The sequence below is a fragment of the Myotis yumanensis genome, unplaced genomic scaffold (genome assembly GCF_028538775.1).
Source record: "Myotis yumanensis isolate MYYU_CA2020_CCGP unplaced genomic scaffold, mMyoYum1.0.hap1 SCAF_3, whole genome shotgun sequence".
NCBI classification, from domain to species: domain Eukaryota; kingdom Metazoa; phylum Chordata; class Mammalia; order Chiroptera; family Vespertilionidae; genus Myotis; species Myotis yumanensis.
The window spans coordinates 207,063,262-207,076,024 of NW_027223754.1; the positions used below are offsets into that span (position 1 = coordinate 207,063,262).

Consider the following 12,763-nt stretch of genomic DNA (forward strand, 5'->3'; position numbering starts at 1 on the left):
TGAAGAGTACACCGAAACTGGGTTCGTCTGCTTTTAATCACTTGAGTACACATTTGCCCTTTAGCAATACATACAGGCATATCAAGGTAAAGTTTGGTAAACAGTAAAAGGATTATCAGGTTAGGGCAGTGGTCAGCAAACTGCGGCCCCTTGAGTGTGGCTCTTCTACAAAATACCACGTGCGGGCGTGCACGTACAGTGCGATCGAAACTTCATGGCCACACTCAAGGGGCCAAAGAGCCTCACGTGGCTCGCAAGCCGCAGTTTGCCGACCACTGAGTTAGGGAATTGCCTTGAGCCATGGAGCCCACAGCAGGGCAATATTATGCTGATTTTCAGCCCTGCTGAATATCAAAGTCCATCGGCCTTCCAATGGGTCTTTTTGCATTAATATGCTAACTGCTGTTGGTTTTAGCCTCAGGCAGAGGCTGCTGAAAATTGCATCAGTGGGTTTGCGATGATATTATCTGGTGAAAACTTTGACATGAACAATCAGCTGTGGGAATAATTCTGCTCTGCAGATGGCTGATACGGCCCACCAACCGGCTCTACCCTGCTGACTGTTCTTGGTGGGCCAAGTGCTGCAGGTACACACAGGATAGGTGTGGAACCACCCGGAACAAGCCAACATTCGCCATCCTTGAAGGGCGTTTGCAATTTACTGTCTATTGTTATGCAAACAAGACAGCCTGAGTAACCCGGGAAATGCTCTCTGACCAGTTAATAGCCATTTTATATCACTGGTGCAGACTCACTGTGGGCATTCCAGACTGAAAAATACATACCAGTTATAAGATATTATCATTCCTGGAAAATTGCTATGTCACCTCCTTCCTGAACTTCATGTGCAAAGCAGGATTTCAGCTTTTATTTCTCCCCAGTGGGATATGTGTATTACAGCCTGAGTACACATAACTGTGGAGCAAGGATAAACACTTGTTTCAGACTGTGTGCTTGCTACAATCACAGGGCACAGGATTCCATGACTCCCGAAAAAGCTCAGTCTTCAGAATGTCATTTCCACAGTCGCCAACGTTTGGAATGATGCTGACCAATCAACCTTCTCAAGGGGTTGGCACAGACTCTGTCTACGATGATGGTTGAAAAATGAACCTGCCCATAGGGGCTTTGAAGACTTTTTGGCAACTAATGAAGAGATGATGATGTCAAACCTTATTCTTGCACAAAATGTTTATCAGCCAAAAGGGCAAATAAGTTAGAGGAGCTGATAGCAGAAAAACGTTGAACTCTGTGATTCATCGATCATTCATTCTTTGCGTGATGGGGAAGTTGTTGAAGTCGTGTAAGTGCAGATAAGAGCTGACGGGTAATCCTGATAACAGTGATGTCCTGCACACAGATGAAAATATTCTCATTGATAATATGTGATCTATTTGTGATCAATTAACTAATGGCCTTGAAGAATTTTCAATTACTAGTGAGTAGAAGGTAAATGGCAAATTACCTAGTTAGAAATAGACTCCTTAGGTAGAAATCTAAGCTAATGGGAAGAAACCATTAAAAAAAAAAAAAAAGTCAATTGCAACATGACTTCTTCATTTATTTGAGAATCCTGTTCCTGACTCATACTCAAACTCCAATAGGAAAATTGTGGCATCCTCAAATCAGTATAATTCAAGGATAGTTTAATAAGGGAGCTACTTACAACGATAGGCTTTGTGCAGGAAAACAACAAAATATAGTTCAATATTCCAGAGATAGGACTGTGGACCTGTTACATTCCTGGGCACATAGGAATAAAGAGAAGTGTTTACAAAACCAGGAAGCAGAGAGTTGTATAGAGAAGGCCAACTGGTCTCCTCTGACCTTTGCTTTGTGGATAGAGTTGACCCAAAGTAACCCTGCAAGGGGAGAACCAGAGAAATAAATATATAAATAAATAAATAAATAAATACCCCATCCACCTCCTCCTTCCTCCCTCTGATCTCTGGAGGAGGCTTTCCCCATTGCCAGACCTAACTGGAAGTCCGAGGACTCGGCTATTATAATCCATGCAGGTCAGCTTCCTAGGGCAGAGCCGGGTGGAGTAGAGCATAGACTAGGTAGGAATGGGCAAATGGAGACATCTGGCACAGTCTGCTCATTCTGTCCTCACCATCATCCTCTCTTGTCCTTCATCCAAATGAAAATCCCATGTTCCCTGGGCAGTGAACATGGGAAGTCTCATTAGCTACAATAACATACAACACAATATCAATCCATTCTCCAAACTGAAACCTAAATGTTAGCTGTCTCGGGTACTTTTTATGTAAAATAGTGGGAGGGTGATGGTTTAAATAATATACACATGGTTGTTACAGTCCCTGCATCCCATGCTGGTCACAAATCTGAAATCGATAGCTCAAGCTCCTTCCTCTCACCATTCATGTCATGTTCCCTTACTCTCTGCCAGGGCGGTGGACAAATAGGGCTCTTTATTTGGTGGGATGAGCCAAGGCTTCATTCTTATGGGCTCTGAGTTACTAGAATTCTTGTCTTAATTGGGTTGCCTCAGAGTTCCATTGACCAGGTCTCGGGGATCAGAAAATACTGAGGCACCCACACAAGTCACTGTCGTTCCAGACATTCCCTCTTTTGTGTAGCAACGACTTACTCTCCCCCTGACGGCCCCCGACCCCAGTCAGTCAGTGACTCCTTCTCTGCCTGCCGGTTCAGTGGCCCAAGGAGCCCCAAATGGCTCTAATTTTTAAAACTGGGACTTTGCTACATCCCACAAGTTTTTATATGTCCCCTTGTCATTCTATCATCAGTGTTGTCTTTAAATTCAATTATAATCACCTTCTTTGAGCTATCAGTTACTTAGCAGTGTTTTTAAATTTCTAAGTTGGTGAGGATTAAAAAAAACATTTTTAATTGTAAAGTATAACAATACACAAAGTGCAGAAAAAGAAAAATAGCTGGAAATTAACAGGTTAAGCTTCCAATAGCAGAAGCTAAGAAAAGAAATAATAGAATTACCTCAAGGAGAGTAGGAAGGTAAGCACAGAACTCAATGTCAACAACAAATGCAAGAGAAAAAGATGAATAAGACCAGACGGGGTCTTTAAAAAGACTATGACAAGACTAATGATAAAAAAGAAAGGGGAAAAACAGTATTAGGAATGAAAAGAAGCATGATTCCAGATAAAATAGAAATTTAAACAAAATTAAGAGAAGTCTATCAAAAGCTGAATATTTTAGAGAAAGCATATACTTGGTAAAAAAAAATTAAGAGAACTAGAGCCTAAATTTTCCTTTAACAGTTAAATAAATGAAACAGAATGATTGGGTTTCATCAGGCATATAGAGGTTTTGTCAAATTCTACCAAACGTTCAAGGACAGAGCATGCTCATATTACCAAAACAAAACAAACAAAAACCTTCCAGAATACAAAAGACAAAACACTTCCCTTCCCAACTCTTCCATGCAGCTGGAATAATCTTGGAGCTCAAGCAAAGATAGCACAAGTAGTGAAAAGTATGAGCCAATCACATGTATGGATATAGAAGAACACTTTAGCCAATTAAGTCCAGGGTAAAAAACAACAACAAAAAAATCCAAATGCCTACATTGGGTTTAAACCTGGCATACGAGGGAGGTTTAGCTTTTAAACATCTACAAATATTCACCACCACATAAGGCATTAAAGGAGAAAAACTATATTGTCATCCCAACAGATGTGGGAAAAGGAAATTGAAACAATTAAAAATATAGTCATACTTAAATCACACATGCATGCCTACACACACACACACACACACACACACACAACTCTTAGTATACTGGGAATAGAGAGACTTCCTCAAACTGATGAAGACTGTCTTCAAGAAAACCTACAGCAAACATCATTCTTAATAGGAAAATATTAGAATATTAATAGCAATTCCTTTAAAAAGCAAGAAGGCAAGAATGCCCATTATTGCCCAGCTCTTCAACACTGGAGGTCCTAACAAGGTCAATGGGGCAATAGAAAGAAATTAACGCATAAGGATTGGAAGTGACAGTATATCTGTCAGTGTTCATAGTTGATATAATTACCTACATAGACAACCCAATAGAATGTACGGGCAAATCGTTAGACGTGATCATAGAGTTTAGCTAGTTAACCGAGTTTAACTACTTGACATTAATGCTAGAGGTTGATTGCCTTTCCAGCAGTAAACAATTTGAAAAGAATTTTACAACATGAATAAATCTAACTAAAGGTGTACAAGACCTGTATGCATAGAATTATAAATTCAACTGAAAGATTAAAGAAGACCAAAATAAATGAAAAGACACCCCATGTTCATGGATAGGAAACTAACATAGAAAGATATTTGTTTTCCCATTGAACCACAGCTATCTATGGGTTTAATGCAATTAGAAAAACACTCCAATATTGTTTTGTTTTTGTTGGTTTGTTTAGAGTTTCATAAAGTAATTATAAAATTTACTAGAGGCCTGATGCACGAAATTTGTGTAAGGGCCTTGCGGCGGCCACCTCTGCCTCAGCCCCTGCCTGCTGTGGTTTTGTCCCGAAGGAAGGACGTCTGGAAGGATGCCCGGTCTAATTAGCATATTAGGCTTTTATTATTATAGATATTGAAGAGAAAAGGACTCAGAAGAGTCAACATACCCTTGAAGAAGAAAAAAGTAATGGGGCATACTCTCAGGATAGTAAGACGTTATAGAGCTATGGAAGTAGGGTAAAGGGGGTCAAATATATGGTGACAGAAAAAGATTTGACTTTGGGTGGTGGGCCCACAATGCATTATACAGATGATGTATCATAGACTTGTATACTTGAAACCTATATAATCTTATTAACCAACGTCACCCCAATAATTTAATTGAAAATAAAACTATTATAAAGTTATTCAAATTAAAATAGGACTCTAAAAACTACACAAAAGTACAGCAATGGGAGTGAAAGCTGTTATTGGCTCAGGGACTGACAATTTTGCAATAGAGCAGAAGAGAGAATCCAGAAGTACAGTGCATATTTGATATTCGTGGTATTTGACATGTGAGAGAGGTAGGTTTACAGATCAGTGGGGGGAAAAGAAGAAGAAAATTTTAAAAAATGGTGTTTGGGCAAATTGCTCCACTGTAGAGAACACAAAACAAATGAGACTAGATCCCCGATTCAAACCATTCCAAAAGGCAATCTTAGATGTCTTCAGCCAGAAGAAGGAAAAGCAGGAGATATATAGCCTACTATTTACCTAATCTTGAGGTAGGGAAGGATTTCTTAAACAAAATAAACAAAAAAAACAGATATTAATAAATGTGACTACATTAAACTTAAGAAGTTCTATTCATGAAAAGATACAAGGGAAAGATAAGCCAAGAACTAGTAGATATTTGAAAGACATATAACTGACAAAAGACCAGTATCCAGAATATATAAAGAATTCCCACATATCAATAAGAAATACACAGACCATGATATTCAAAATGAGCAAAAGACAGGAGCAAGTATTTCGTTGAAGAGGAAAATAATAAATGGCCAAGAAACATATGAAAAGAATAAGAGGAATGTAAATTAATTCAATCTCTTTAAAAAACCATTTCCCATTGTTTTGTGAAGTTGAACCTTCACGTATTTTATGACCCAACAATGAACTCCTGAGACATAAGCACGAATATTCACGGCAGCTCTCTTTCACAGGAGCCCTCCACAATGTAAACAGCCAAAACACTTGTCCAGGGAACAGTCGGTCCATTCATTGACTGTAACACAGTGGTGACACGCACGTGAAGGCACCCAAGATGTTTAGAAATAGTTGTTTGTTATGTTACACACCTGTTACACACACTCTTTTCTATGTCTCCACTGTGACATTAAAGATTTAATAGAGATTAAGTTTAAAAGTTGGCTTCCACGGGGGATTCATATTCTCCAGTTTTCAGGACTTTGCCTTCATTTTGGGGGGAATAACTTGTTTTGATCTGTTCTGTTAGATCAGTGGTTCTCAACCTTCTGGCCCTTTAAATACAGTTCCTCATGTTGTGACCCAACCATAAAATTATTTTCGTTGCTACTTCATAACCGTAATGTTGCTACTGTTATGAATCATCATGTAAATATCTGATATGCAGGATGGTCTTAGGCGACCCCTGTGAAAGGGTCGTTCGACCGCCAAAGGGGTCTCGACCCACAGGTTGTGAACCCCTGGGGTAGAGCATTCTCTCGTTCCCTCCCTGTGTTCGGTGACCACACTTACTTTTGGACAGTGACACTGATCAACTCTTTCTCTCCTGGTTCCAGAAGGGGCACAGCAGGAGTGACGGGTGACCGGTCCCTCCTCTGCCAAGAACGGATGATGCCAGCGGCTCTGAGAGGGAGTGACTTCTACTCTTTGTTGTGCCAAGAATGCACCAGGCGATCAGTGAAAGTGACCTCAGTGTGTTTTCTCCACTCTTGGCAGCTGAATGTGATGGAAGTGGGGCTTTCCTGAGAAAAGGGCAGGACGAGGTTGTGGATCGGTGAGCCGGGCCTTGGAAAGGGAGGCAGGGGATGGAATCTAGACTGTTGTGGGGAGGTGCTTGGAGCTGTCTTCCCTGGCTGAAAACTTCGGGACTTTCCACCTGTGAAATTCTGGTAAATGTTCTATTTCCCCACAAGTAAGTACAACAAGCCCTTAAATAGCTTTGGTTTGGAAGGTCGTCTGCCTTTGGGACCGAGGAGGAATGGGACTAAGGGACAGAAGGGCGGGTATAAGTGGGCATGGGAGGGTGGAGGGAGAGGACCTGGGGGCTGCTGTGAGGAGGGGAAGCAGGGGCGGCCGTCTGGCCCCCGGATGGAAACATGGGTTCTCCAGCGCTTCCTAGCTGGGTAACTTGCGTAAGAGACCCAGTCTCCTCAGGTGTCAAATGGGCTAATGATAACGTCACCTTCCTTTGTCACAGGGTTTTGTGAAAATAAAGATATCTATCTTGCCCACTTCCTGACACACAATGCTCACCCAGTAAATGCAGGCTCATCTCTGAGCTTCACAAGGGACTGTGGGCATTGGAGCTGGAGACCCTGGCGCAGCAGGGAAGGGAGCGGAGGAGGCTGCTGGAGCCTGGAGGGAATCCCAGACACCTCCCACCCCACCCCCACCCCACCCGATCCTTCCAATAACAGTTCCTTCGAGGAGACGTTGCCTCCCCCACCCCCTCACGAAGTCATCCAGGAACTGCTGACAGTTCTTACTGTTAGTGGACATTTACAAATGGTCTCTTCCTCCCAGGCTTTACGGGAATTCAGTAGGTTTCCTGTAAGGCAGATGGATGCGTTCACCCGTTTGGCATTTCAACTATGCACACTTGGACCCAAATAACGCCAGGCGGGATGTTTGGTGAGTTTGTGTCTTTTCTGCTTAGAAAGTGGGGCATTTGAATAGCAACATTAGCTCCCGAGACCCTAAAGTCTCTTAACCTCAGAAATCTGGGCAACTGGATCCCTAGAACCCCCATCCTATCTAATAAAAGAGTAATATGCAAATTAACCATCACTCCGAGACAAAGATGGTGGTGCCCATAGCAGCTGGGGCGGGACGCTGACGGCGTCATCCCAGCAATGTGAGCCCAGCTTCTGCACCCCAGCTGCATGGAGGGAGGAGAGGGACCTCTGGCCAGAGGCCAGGGCGAGGAACTCTGGCATTGTTGCAGGCAGGCCTGAGGGACCACCCCCCCCCACCCCCCCACCCCTCTTACACGAATTTCATGCACCTGGCCTTTAGTGAGTTAATAAAAGTCATCAGGGAACCCAATGACTTGGGAAACAGTTAAGACTGGAAATCAGTGTCCATGTGCTTCACCGGTTGGCTGTAGTGCTGTGGACAGAAACAGGCTCTGAACTCAACTCTGTCACCAGCTACGTTGGATTAAGGGCCCATTTTGACCTCTTTGAACCCTGATGACGTCATTTGAACTTCACTACCTCTGTAAAGACTTTAAATAAGAGGTTGCATTCTGGGGGACTGGGGGTTAGGACTTCAACACAGGCATTTGGGGGCAGGGGTGCAGTTCAACCTTAACAAGAATGAAAGGAACAGTCAGAGCCGAGGCTAAGAGAGCGAGCTGTCCCTGAGTCCCAGGAGTCCCCACGAGCATGGGGAGGGGTTTGGGACGGTGAGAGATGGGACCAGGGGCCTGGCTGTGAAGTTCTGGGTCACGGGGGAGCCTGGGGAGCATGGACTCTGGCAGTGACCGGGTGGGCCAGGGCGTCGACCTGCTGGCCCACCCTCATGGTCCCTTGGGGAAGATGGTAACCAGTTCTGTCTGGCCTGGGGCTGCTGCACAGCTGCCCTCTCTCCCACTCAGTGTCTGTGGGGCATGAAGGCCTCCTCAGGCTGCTCTCTCAGGGAGCATTGAGGGTGGCTGGGGTTCCTTCTCCTCAAAATAAAAGGACAGACGGGCTCCCTTAAGGCCTCAGAACCAGGTTAGCATCTCTGAGCACCACGACCATTTGGTGCGGAGTACGGTCCATGGAAATTCCAGAACTTTTTTACTTCCCTCAATTAACCACACTGCTTATCCCCTCGAGTTTTGCTTTGTAATAAGTAGGAAAACAACGGCCCTGAGGATGTGGGATGGGCTTGTGGCAGCTCCCAGGCATCCTGCCTTAAGGAGTGTTGAGGAGCAGGAACCCCTGAGGCTGCAGAGGGAGCGGCCCCTTGAAGAGAAGCAGGGGATGCGGAGAGCCTACAAGAGAATCCAGGGCATCGAAGGCCACCCCATCGGCCAGTCTGAAGGGAAGAAACAGGGGTGGGGGGTCAGGTCCCTGGGCCAGCACCCAGATGGGAGAGGCCCTGACGGCCTTGGACCCCAGAGGGGATGACCCCATGCACTCAGAATCTACTCAGTGTCCTCAAATGCCTCCTCGCCACAGCCCAATCTCCCCCTGCCCATCACCTGAGGCGGGGCGGGGCGAGAGACCACAGGCGTCCAGCCAGCTGTCTCCCCGCTCCCATACTAATCTCCCCCGGACACATGCTTACCACTTCCTCTGCTGTACTCAAGAGACGATCAATTCAAAGGAAGAAATTATGCAACACGCGGAGCGAGGACAGTCTAGAGATAGCGATCTGACTGAAAGGCCCGTCTAGAGAGAAGCAGGATCTGAGGCAGGCCTCAGGGAAGGCATGCTTGAAACTAGGAACAGAGCCCGAGCACTCCCTGAATCCAGGACAGGTCCTGCCAAGTGGGGTGGGGGTGGGGTTTCCAGCATGGGGATAGGGGCCGTGTGGTCCTTAAGCTCCCTCCCATCTCTGTCAGCTTCTCCAACCAGAGCCTGTGCCCCAGGCTCCTTGTGACCGTGCAGGGCCCTCTCTGAGCACAGCTCTCCACACCCAGGTCTCCTGGCTGCTCCATCGGCAGCTCTGCCCTCAGGACACCTTTGGTCAGAGGCAACTCCGTGCCTTGAGTCCTACTCACAGAATCTGTCCAGGCCGCTCCCCAAGATGCTTCCCATCCGTGATGTCTTCATGTCCTCCTTCCCCATGGCTCAGCCCCTGCCCCCTCACTCCCCAGCTGGAGATTCGGATTCATCCGCAACGCTAGTACTAGCCCTGACCCAAGACAGGAGGGATGCACAGCGTCACCGCTGCCCCTCAGCTCTGAGACTCTCCCAGGTGATCCTCAACTTGATAAAGATTATCTACAAAAACCTATACCAATCCATATTATACCAATGATGAGGGACTTGAAGCCTTCACACTAAGGTTAGGTACAAGGTGAGATCGCCACTGCTTTTCAGGATCGTACTGGACATTTTCGCTGATGCAATAAGATAAGAAAATAAATAAAAGGTATACATATTGGGAAGGAATAAATAAAATTGGTTTTGTTTGCAGATGGCATGATCATCTATGGAGAAAATCTGAAAGACTTGATAAAAAAAAAATCTCCTGGAAATAATGAGTGATTACAGCAAGGTTGCAAAATACAAGGTTAATATACAAAAGTCAATTCTTTCCTCTATACCAGCAATGAACAAGTAGAATTTCAAATTAAAAAACACAATAACATTTACATTACCCCCCAAATGAAATGCTTATATATAAATCTAACAAAATATGTATAAGATTTATATGAGAAAAATCATAAAACTCTGAAGAATACAATCAAAGAAGGACAAAATAAATGGAGAGATAGTCCATATCCATGGACAGGAAGACTCAGTATTGCCATGATGTCAGTTCTTCCCAATTTGATCTATAGATCCAACACAACCCCAATAAAAGTCCTAGGAAGTTATTTTGTGGATAGCAACAAACTGATACAAAGCTAACATGGAGAAGCAAAGTTAAGATGGAGAACAGAATATTGAAGGAGAGGAACGAAGTTGGAGGGCTGATGCTACCCGACTTTGAGTTACTGTAAAGCTACAGCAATTTTTAAAGACAGTGGGATATTGGTGAAAGAATAGACAACTAGGTCAGCGGACAGAATCCCAGAAATAGATCTCCATAAATATAGTCAACTGAACTTTGACAAGAGAACAAAGGCAATACCATGGAACAAAGTCAGTCTTTGCAACAAATGGGGTTGGAATAACTGGACATCCACATAAACAAACACACACACACACACACACACATACACACACACACACACACACGAATTTAGACACTTCACAAAAATTAACTCAAGGTAGACCATAGATCTAAATATAAAATGAAAAACTAAAAAGTTCCTAGAAGGTAACATAGGAGAAAACCTAGATGATTTTAGGTACAGTGATAATTGTTTGCATTCAACACCAAAGGCACGGTCCGTGAAAGACAAAATGGATAAGCTGGTCTTCATTGAAGTTAAAAACTTCTGCTCTACAAAAGTCAGTGTCAGGAAAGTAAGAAGACAAGCCACGGAGTGTGAGAAAAATATTTGCAAAAAGACACATCTGATAAAGCACTATTATCCAAAATATTCAAAGAACTCTTAAAACTCAACAATAAGAAAATAAACAACCTGTGCTGGCTTCAGCAGTACATACACTAAAATGGGAACGATACAGAGAAGACTGAAAAAATAAATGAAAAAGAAACAACCTGATTAAAAAATCAGCCAAAGACCTTGGCATATCACCAAAGAAGATGGCAAATAAACATACGAAAAGATTCTCCACATCATAAGTTATCAGGGAGATGCAGATTAAAACAACAGTGAGATACCACTACACAGGCCTAGGAGAATGGCCAACATCCAGAACACTGGTAACACCAGAGGATGAGGATGTGCGGCAACAGGAATGCTCGTCCCTTGCTGGTGGGGACGCAAAGTGGTGCAGCCACTCTGGGAGACAGTTCGGTGGTTTCTTCCAACGGAGCTGAAAACATGCATCCGCACAAAACCCTGCCCACGGATGTTTCCAGCAGCTCCATTTATAGACGCCAATATTGGGAGCAACCAAGATGCCCGTCCGTAGGAGAATGGACAAACTGTGGGACATTCAGACAATGGAACATTATTCAGTGCTAAAAAGAAATGAGCTATCGAGCCATGGAAAGGAACGGAGAAACCTTAAATGCATCTGACGACGTGAACAAAGCCAGTCTGAAAGGGCTACCTGCTGTATGATTCCAACTGCGTGACATTCTGGAGAAGACAAAACTAGGGAGACAGTAAAAGATCAGTGGGTGCCAGGGTTTGGGGGAGGGATGATGAGGAGCACAGAGGATTTTTAGGGGAGTGAGCCTGTTCTGTGTGGTGCTCTCATGGTGGATACATGCCATCACACATGTGTCCAAACTATAGTACATACACCACCCGGCGTGAACCCTCATGGAACCTGTGGGCTCTGGGTGATGATGTGTCAGTGTGGGTTCCTCAATTGTAACCAATGTTCCCTCTGGTCGGGGAAGCTGGTAGTGGGGGAGGCTGTGCACGTGTGGGGGGACGGGGTATATGAGAATTCTCTGTACTTTCCTCTCAATTTTGCTATAAAAATATGAAGTCCTAAAAAGATGTTTAAAGCTGCAGGTGAAGGCCTGCCTTGTTCTGGCCCCCTCCCCGCCCAGCTGGCTTCCCAGCCTGGCCCCTGGCGCTCCTGGGCCCCAGCCCTCAGGTGTGTTGACAGATTGCTCCTCAGAACAAACCTGCCTTTCCAGTCACTCTAACCAGCCTGGGGTGGGGGCACCGCTCTCCTTGGGGGCCTGCCTCCCGCCAATAGTAATCCCGAGGTCTCTTAGCTCTGAACTCTCCTAAGGAGACCCTGGGACTCAGCCCCACCTCTCAGGCGAGCGGTGTGGGGGGCAGGGATTTTCCTGCGACTCCTCACACCAGAGCTCTTGTTTATCTGTCACATCCTTCTGCACGGGTGGCACGCGGACCGCTCTTTTCTTCCTCATGACTCCAAATCACAGTTCGGTTCCTGGTCTCTCCCTCACCACCTTGGCACACTCATGAGAACCTCCTGTACGGCTCTCCATTTTCGGCTCAGGATGCCCCTGCCAGTAGGAGACGTGTTTGGGGCACTTTTCTGGCCTTGGGAGAGCTAGCGGTCCAAGGCGAGGCCATGAGACGGCCCGATGATGGAGGTGGAATCCTGAGGCCTCAAACCACAAGTTCTCCCACTCTGGGATGTCAGAGCAGCTCCCCCACCTGGGAAACCAATTCCTTCCGCAAACCCTGAAAGCACATTTTCCACGGGCAGGGCTCAGCAGCCGGCCCATAGCAGCTGCTCTTGGAGGCGTCCTCTAGCCCCTCCCAGACCTGCCCCTGTCCTTCCACCTCCCTCCCAGCCGCACAAAGAAACACCTGGTGGCTATCCCTCTGGGCTCTGTAGGG

The 12,763-nt window shown here is 45.2% G+C and overlaps 1 protein-coding gene across 1 annotated transcript in view; it reads left to right on the forward strand.

Annotated features, from left to right (window-relative positions):
* Nucleotides 1-7,306: 7,306 nt before the first annotated feature.
* Nucleotides 7,307-12,763, forward strand: part of CSF2RB (colony stimulating factor 2 receptor subunit beta) — a 38,015-nt gene continuing 32,558 nt past the window's right edge. The window contains exon 1 of the mRNA XM_070411050.1: nt 7,307-7,329. The gene's annotated coding sequence lies outside the window, so the exon portion shown is untranslated. The remainder of the gene's footprint in view (nt 7,330-12,763) is intronic.